Source organism: Pinus tabuliformis, chromosome 9 (assembly GCF_031772625.1).
Source record: "Pinus tabuliformis cultivar Carrire ecotype Pingquan chromosome 9, CPIR1, whole genome shotgun sequence".
Lineage (NCBI taxonomy): Eukaryota > Viridiplantae > Streptophyta > Pinopsida > Pinales > Pinaceae > Pinus > Pinus tabuliformis.
Window position 1 is genome coordinate 104,055,436 of NC_142307.1, and position 9,314 is coordinate 104,064,749.

The following is a 9,314-nucleotide window of genomic DNA, read 5'->3' on the forward strand; positions in this document are numbered from 1 at the left end:
ATCTGCAGTGTCATTATGTGTTCAAGAGGTCAGTTCAAATAAACCATTCATTTGCAAAATATCTATCATCCATTTTGACAATTCCTGAGTTAGTCCTTGCCAAATATATTTCTTCAAAACTTGATCTATGATTTCATGTTGTGGGCTTGCCTACGACAGATCACTTTCTATTGAATTCAGCTCATTATCTAGAAAGATGATCTAGAAATCGTCAATACCTTGGAATCTGCATGCCCTAATGGCAGGTTTCTCACCTTGGACGATAGGTTGCATCATTGACCTTTGATCAAAGGACTCTATGACATGTTCGACATAAACTCATTTATTCACATTTCATGGATTGTACTAAGTACTTTGAGAGCCATTGACATTACTGGTGGTTTCTATCACACTTGTTAACAGTTCACATCATTGACTGGTAATCAAGTGGTTTCTACCATGTTCGACTTCAACGCATTCATTCACATGGATAGAATCGTACTAGTTCGGGAAGCAGAAATCAAGACCCTGGATCTAGTTTCTACCATCCAGGCTGCGAGGAATTTTGTTATTATTTATACAGTGGACTATTCATAAACAGATGGCTGTGCCCATACTGTGTCTACATGTGTCTATACTCTTGATGTATTACAAAATCATTCCTGTATCAGAATAGTTTAGTCAGTTTTCTAGTCAGTTTTGATCTGAGTATGGGAATGCCTACCTCAGCGATGATATGTTCACATATATATATTTTTCATTGAATGTTTTTACAGGTTCTGACTGGGGTGTCCACAAAATGATCCTTGAAATGATAAGTACTTCACTCTTCATAGATGACAAACTGTATCTTCATCTATTACAGACTTCGCACTTTAGGGGGAAATCTGTTGCACAAAAAATTGTCACCTTGACATTCTGCAATCTGTGTGAGTCCATTACCACTCATACTTTCCTCCTTTACAACTCTTAAGCCTCAATTTTTCATATCAAGCCTTGAAAATAAGAGAAAGCCCTCAAAAGTCTCTAAACTCTGGTTCCGCACTTTCTCTTAGCATTACCTGCGGTCCCGCACCTAATGGTCATGTCTCCCGCGCACCTAACCACTCTGTCTTTGCGTTATGGGTGCGGACCCCTGTAAAAGTTAAAAAGGCACAAGTATATTCTTAAAAACTCACTTTGAGTCATTTCTAGAAGGGTATTGAGGTGGCAAGTTCGCTCTCTTAAGGTTCATGCATCCCATACCTTAAGGAGCTAACCCCTTGATGTGAGGAGCTTATCCCTCTCAAGGAGGACTCTATCCCTTCATAGGTGGACCTATAACCTCCTTCCTCTGCACGATAAAATGAAGCATTGGGCCGGTTACTTGGGGGGTTGAAAGCTGAATATTTTTGAGGTGAAATGTTGCTGGAACTTAGTCTTCCTAATTGAGCTTTTATGAGGAGAGATTACATACCTCTTTGATCTCATTTGGAAGAGTGTAAGGCTTGTCAAAGTAAAGGAGATTCCTGTTTCGGACCCTGGGAAGAGCTTGTTCAACATCAAGGCTGAAAAGGTTGTAAGTTTCTTCTACTTCAAAGTTAATACAAATAAGTTTGTTTTTCTCAATAAGCTATGTTTTATGGTTTATTTTATGGATTCCTTGATCACCATAATGAACATGATTTATGATATTAGCTATGCAGGTGTTATTTGATGTTTGCTTGTTTGTGATTGCAGGTTCTCAAAAGGAAACTCTTTCAGATGGTTGAAGGATGGCTGCTACAAACTAGCGTTGGACTTAAGGTAGGGTCTAAACACCTCTATAGTTTTTATTTATGAATCGCATATGTTTAGAGAAAGATAGATTTATTTGTCTGCTTGTTGCTAGATATCTTTTGATACTAGGGAGATCGGCCTTGTCTACAAGATCGATTTATCCGGCCAACACTATTGTTTTACACAGAAATAGTGGGTTCAGACACCATGTTATCCCCTGGCTCTTGAAGCTCTAGCTCTTGGCTCTGGCTCTTGGCTCTTTGTTCTGGCTCTTGGCTCTGACTCTGGCTCTTTGGCTCTGGCTTCTTTCTACCCTCTATCAGTTTCCAGCCCTCTTGGATTTTCACTTGACTTCCAAGTGACTCCCTCGGCTGCTCTTTTTGCTTCTACACTGCCTCTTTCTGCTCTTTTCGCCTTAGCTTCCTACTTTGGCTTCACTATCAGCAACAACCCCAATAACCAACAACCTTCTTTGTTCTCTGTCAGACTGTGGCTTTAAATCCATTCGATGCTGCCTATTCATTTTCCCTCTTGGGCTCTCTATATTCTAGCCTTGGCCCGCTCAAATCCCCTCTCAGAGTGTTAGCAATCATTGTTAAACGCTTTCAAGGATGGTGGCCACCTGTGCTGTAACGAAATGGAATCATCGGCACTTGAAATCCCCAATATAGCCATTCTTTATTTACACATAGAAATACATTCAATACTGTGAAATTCCACCAAATTTGTGTTTATCGGACTTGAAACATTATGAATCCGCCTTATAACTCCTATCGGGTCTGCCTATATATCGACATCGCATCTCCACCGTTGATCTGGGAGATCCAGATCCAACAGCTATGGTTCATTTCGGGCGGCTCTTATGTATGGGGGTTAACCAATTGATAAGGGTGGTTTTCTCTCTCCTTAGCCTGGACATGTGGCAGCTAGTGTATGGGATCGGGTGGAGCCCGGCCCAAACCACTTACTGCCTTCGGTCCTCCCGAAATCCTGCCTGTTTTTTGATTTCCCTTTATATTTGAAAATACATTAAAATATGAAAATCCCACTCATATCTGACTTGAAATAACATACAATAGCATTAAGAAACCCTTTCGGCTCCATTTTCATTGTATCGGTGCTTTATCCTTCATGTTTCATTTATTTAACGAAAATCACAAATACAAAGGAAAACCATGTTTTATGGATGTCAAATTACATGAAATATCATTTATAATGTTATCGGGTCTGGCTATTGCGAGTTATGTTTATATCGGCCCTGATCCAATGTAATACTCTGATGCAATGTTGTGATGCGATTAATCACAATCACATATCGTACATACCTCGGGCCATTTGTAATCTTTCCTCTGTGTTTGTCGATTGCGATATCGCGGGATAACATGGGCCATCGATCTACGTGCTTGATCGAAGGTCCTCATTGACCCGTGCTAATCACGATCACAATTGTCATGTGATAGCCCCCAATTGCCTCTGCTTGCCATCGCCAATTACGATTTTCCGATCAGATATGGACCGTTGATCAACCAAATCCGACAGCTCTTATGCAAAGTTGCTTTAAGCCTCCGATAAGCCTGTTTTCACTTGTTTCTTCATGTTTTTGCCTCCCGATAGTGTAATCGACCTTTTTTTTAAAGGTTCCCCTTATGTGATAGTTTTGATCTTTTAGGAGATTTAGAAGACTTAGAGGGTTTTTGGGATCCCTTTTTAGGGGATTTTGCCCCTTTTTCCAAAGGATAAAGGCAGCTTCATTTTATGATAACTTCTGCATCCTAAGTCAGTTTTTTCCCATTCAAGTTGCAGTAGATTCAGAATGAGATGATCTCTGTAATGGGGCTAGTTCTAGGAACTTCCTTGGACTTTCATTTTTCCTCTGTGAGGAACACTTAGACTTAGGAGTCTATCCAAAATCCATTTTGGATCATGCCTTCCCACTAAAAGAACTTTTGGTCTCCAAAAGATTGATATATTGATCTGAACAGTAAATGAGAGTGACTTACCCTCTTCTTTTAGCCTCCCTACACTTGCCTTTGCATAGTGCTTCTGAACCAAAGTTTCTAACCACTTCCCTTCTTGGATGGGCTGGTCTTCCTGGGAAGAACTGTCTTCCCATAGAACTCCTGCTGAAATGGTCATAGAAGGTAGTTTTAGCTTCTCTACCTTGATCATTGATGCAAGGTGGCTCAGACAAATGTGAAGTAAATATGCTCCACAAAACTTTCATTTGTACTTGTTTGAAAAGCTGTCAATAACAACTGTTAACAACAACAGAAATATAGATAACAACTGGATGGCCTAAACTCCTGCTTCAACAAAAGAAACAAATTTCACATCTTGTGAACACCTCCATGTCTTACATATGCATACAAATGATGGACTAGACAACAAGCCCACAAAACATGCCTTTAATAAAACAAGTGACCCTTCAACTCAAGCACGTAGAAAAAGACCATTTGGACTCTTTTTCAAAAGACTAAACACTTCATTATTATCCCTATCTAGGAGACCAAGTTAGCTACTCCCAAGTCAACATTGCATCACATGCATGTCAAAGCAATCAACCCTGCAAGTTAATTACACATGCATGTTCAAATACAAGGAAATCATCAACATCCATGTGTTCATGCACGTCATGCTTATGCATGCATTTCATCCTTCAACTTTCACTTAAGCACACTGTACTTTCAAAGCTGAAATGAAATATAATGTTGCAGCAACAAAGTGAGCCTCCTACTCAACCATTTTCCATTCACCATCTTGGTAAACCTGCAACTTGCATTCCATTAACAAAGAAATGCAAATAGATGCATCAATAGACATGCAATCTTAATCGGATAATAACTTTAACTGCTTCTTACCACTCCCTTTCAAAGGGCTTGCCTTTGTCTACACATCAGCATCAACATATAAATCATTTTGAGACACATCACTCATGGAATCTTCCTTTCCATTTCTACTATCTTCTCTTTCCACTTTCTTTAGCATTGGTGGAAGCATTGTTAGATTCAGATTCCAACACTTTTCAGCAAAATGCCCTTACTTAAGGCAGTAAGTGCACTGCATGTGCATCCTCTTGACAGCATGATTTGCCTTTTCCAATGGACCTTTGGCTGCTTTCTTTCTTTCCTTCAAAAGTTTCCTGTATGTGGCCATTCTCTTCCAACATCTAGAAACATGATGATTATCCAAACCACAAAAGGAACATGCAACTCTTTCCCCATGCTTATGTGGAAATTTGCCATGTTTCGCAAAATCAAAAGGGAAATGTTTAGAACTAGATTTATACCTCTCTTTCACCTTTATTGCCTTCATGAGGAGGTGAATCGAGTGAGGAAGTAGCTCCATTTGGAACACCATCAATGTCTTCAAGGCTGTCAGAGTTTCCACAACTCTCTGGTTCAAGTGTGTGCTTCTAAACACCTGCATCTTGCAAATGCTGTTTCAAGCCATTGCATTCCTCTTGAATACAACCTTCACATTTCTGAGGTAGAGGACATGAAATGAAACTCCTTCTTGGGACTATTTCAATGGCCTCCATGGCAGCTTTGAAACTCTATCCATAAGACTGTCCATAGCCAAGACCCAAATACTTAGGCCCTTCCTCAACCATTATTGGTTCAACAATACCTTGTGCATGCTTACCCAAGCCTTTTCCTTCATAGCCCATCTTGGACATTAGCTTGGAACCTGTGCCTCTAGTATGTTTTTCAAAAGAACCAATATAAGCATTCTTAGAAGAATTTGAAGACAAACTGGAATGGCTTACCTCTTCTTCAAGCTGATACTTGACTAAGGCTTCTTGGGCAACAAAGAGTTGTGACTCCAACTCATGCATCCTTTTCAGGTTCATATTTGCAATATGAAGTTGCCTCTCCATTTTCTGCAATTTGTCAGAAAGCAATTGCTTCTCTTCCTTCATGGAATTCAACTGCTCTCTAAGTATGCCTGCTCTTTCTTCCATCCGCATACATTTCTCTCATCATGTCCATCATGAGGAACAAGTCTTGCTTCATATCTTCATCAAAGAAACTTGTGAAGAAAGGAGAATTGAGGACTCACTTGTAGAAGTTGTCATTATGCCAATGAACAAAGAACTTCAAACAAGATTAACAAAGATCTTATTCAAGCAACCTTTTGCAAAAAACCTCTTGTGCTCCAAGGATTGCTTTGAGGTCCTTTGGGATAGAAGAATTCCTTCAACCCTTCTTCCTTCTTGTCCTTCCTGGACTGAGCTATCAATAGCTTTCCCTTCACCTCTGTAAACTCATAAAATAGTCAATTTACAAACAAGCATACATCAATCAGACAATCAATCCTTGATTGCCCAAACACCTTTCAGACAAGCAATCTTTGCTCTGTTAATCAAGCATTCTGATATAACCTTCCTTGAAGGCGGGGTTAATCAATCTTAAGCTTTGATACCACCTAATCTGAAAATGGGGCTCTTAGGCTTCTTGTCTAACTTACAAGAACCTCTCCCACTTCCAAAGCTTTAAATATTCCCAAGTCTTTATGATTAACCAATGCGGAATTAAATATATGCTTAAACATGAAGGTGTATGCTGGTACTGGTTTTAAACTGATTATATGCTTTAAAATCTGTTGTTTGTACTAATATGTAAATGTTCTTGGACTGATATATAAATACATGTCACAGTAAACAATGCAGTAATAAACAATCACACGGAAACAACAATTTAATTAGGACTTCACCCACAACTCTTGGGCTACGTCTCCGTGAGCTCTAGTTAATTCAACTAGGCTCTCTGGGATTATGGTATAAGTCCTTTCTACAAGCTCTTAGCTCAAATCCTATTGTTTTACACAGAAACAGTGGGTTCAGACACCATGTTATCCCCTGGCTCTTAAAGCTTTCGCCCTTAGCTCTGGCTCTTAGCTCTAGCTCTTGTCTCTTGGTTCTGGCTCTTAGCCCTGACTCTAGCTCTTTGGCTCTGGCTTCTTTCTACCCTCTATCAGTTTACAGTCCTCTTGGCTTTTCACTTAACTTCCAAGTGACTCCCTTGGCTACTCCTTTTGCTTCTGCGCTACCTCTTTCTACTCTTTTCACCTTAGCTTCCTACTTTGGCTTCACTATCAGCAACAACCACCAATAACCAAAAGCCTTCTTTGTTCTCTGTCAGTCTATGGCTTTAAAGCCAATCGGCGCTGCCTGTTCCTTTTCCCTCTCGGGCTCTCTATCTTCCAGCCTTGGTCCACTCAAATCCCCTCTCTGGGCATTAGCAATCATTGCTAAATGCTTTCAAGGATGGTGGCCACCTGTGTTGTAACGGAATGGAACCATCGACGCTTGAAATCCCCAATATAGTTATTCTCTGTTTACACAGAGAAATACATTCAAAACTGTGAAATTCTAACAAATTGTCATTTATCGGACTTGAAACATTATGAATCCGCCTTATAACTCCTATCGGGTCTGCCTGTATATCGACATCGGATCTTCACCGTTGATATGGGAGATCCAGATCCAATGATTATGGTTCATTTCAGGCGGCTCTTCCGTATGGGGGTTAACTGTCCAATAAGGGTGGTTTTCTCTCTCCTTAGCCTGGACACATGGCAGCCAGTGTATGGGATTGGGTGGAGCCTGACCCAAAACACTTACCGCCTTCGGTCCTCCCGAAATCCTACATGGTTTGTGATTTCCCTTTATATTTGAAAATACATTAAAATATGAAAATCCCGCTCATATCAGACTTGAAATAACATACAATAGCATTAAGAAACCCTTTCGGGTCCGATTTCATCGCATCAGTGCTTTATCCTTGGTGTTTCATTTATTTAATGAAAATCACAAATACAAAGGAAAACCCTGTTTTCTGGATATCAAATTACATCAAATATTATTTATAATATTATCGGGTCCGGCTATCGCAAGTTATGTTTATATTAGCCCCGATCCATTGTAATACTCTCATGCGATGTTGCGATGTGATTGATTGCAATCTCATATCGTACATACGCCAGGCCGTTTGTAATCACTCCTCTATGTTTTCCAATTGTGATATTGCGCGTTAACATGGGCTGTCGATCTCTGCGCATGATCGACGGTCCTCGTTGACCCACACTGATCGTGATCGTAACTGTCATGTGATAGCCCCCGATTTCCTCCTCTTTCCATCGCCGATTGCAATTTTCCAATCGGATCTGGACCGTTGATCGGCCAAATCCGACAGCTCTTATGCAAAGTTGCTTTAAGCCTCCGATAAGCCTATTTTCATCGGTTTCTTCATGTTTTTGCCTCCCGATAGTGTAATCCGCCTTTTTTTAAAGGTTCCCCTTATGCAATAGTTTTGATGTTTTAGGAGATTTAGAAGACTTAGAGGGTTTTTGGGATCCTTTTTTAAGGGATTTTGCCCCTTTTTCCAAAGGATAAAGGCAGCTTCATTTTATGATAACTTCTACATCCTAAGTCAGTTTTTGCCCATTCAAGTTGCAGTAGATTCAGAATGAGACGATCTCTGCAATGGCACTAGTTCTAGGAACTTCCTTGGACTTTCATTTTTCCTCTGTGAGGAACACTTATACTTAGGAGTCTATCCAAAATCCATTTTGGATAAGACACTGAGGGGAAAAGGAAGTGTTCCCCTTAGAAGCCTGTAATAGTATGCAGCCTAAAAGGAACACACAAGCTTAGAAGACTGGCCTACAACTATCTCCTCCTTCCCAAAAGCCTCCTCCGACTACTTCACTGTGTATCCCTGGAAGCCCTATCATCCATTGTTGTGCATAAACCATCTAAATGCACCTTCACAATGTGAAAAATCACAAAGTTTTTACAATATGAAATTCCACCATTCCCTTACCTCTATTTAAAATGAATAAATGAAAGGCCTTTTCCAAACATAATTGAGTCATCCACAGTCCCGACTCCATCCACAAAAATCTCAGTTCAATAAATCCATTGATTTCCTTCCCCACAGACCTATGCTTTATTAATGATTATTTTATTTTGCAGGTGATTAGCAGAACATGAGCTTGGACAAACAATTTTGATACTAGTTAGAAAACCTATTTACTGCAAGATTTGCAATGAAATGTATTCAAAGGCTTTATTCAGAAGGAAAAGATAATTATCACAAAGCAAGAAGAAATCATTTACACAGTGGTTAAAACAAAGATAAATCCCATAAAGTAAAAAACAAAAAGAAAAAAAAATAATATATATATATATATATATATATATATATATATATATATATGTATATGTATGTATATGTATATATATATATATATATATGTATATATATATATATATATATATGTATATATATATATATATATATATATATATATATCTATATCTATATATCTATATCTATATCTATATCTATATCTATATCTATATCTATATCTCTCTCTCTCTCTATATATATATATATATATATAGATATATAATCCCTCCTTTTTTGGACTTTATATTAATTTCTCCCAGCAAGTCTATACTACCTCTTCCCCTACAAATTCAACCAATGGCCCACCCTGCATGGTTAAAATTTCATATCCCACGCTCAACTCATCCAACACTTAACACTCAAAAATCACGCGAGATTAGTGGT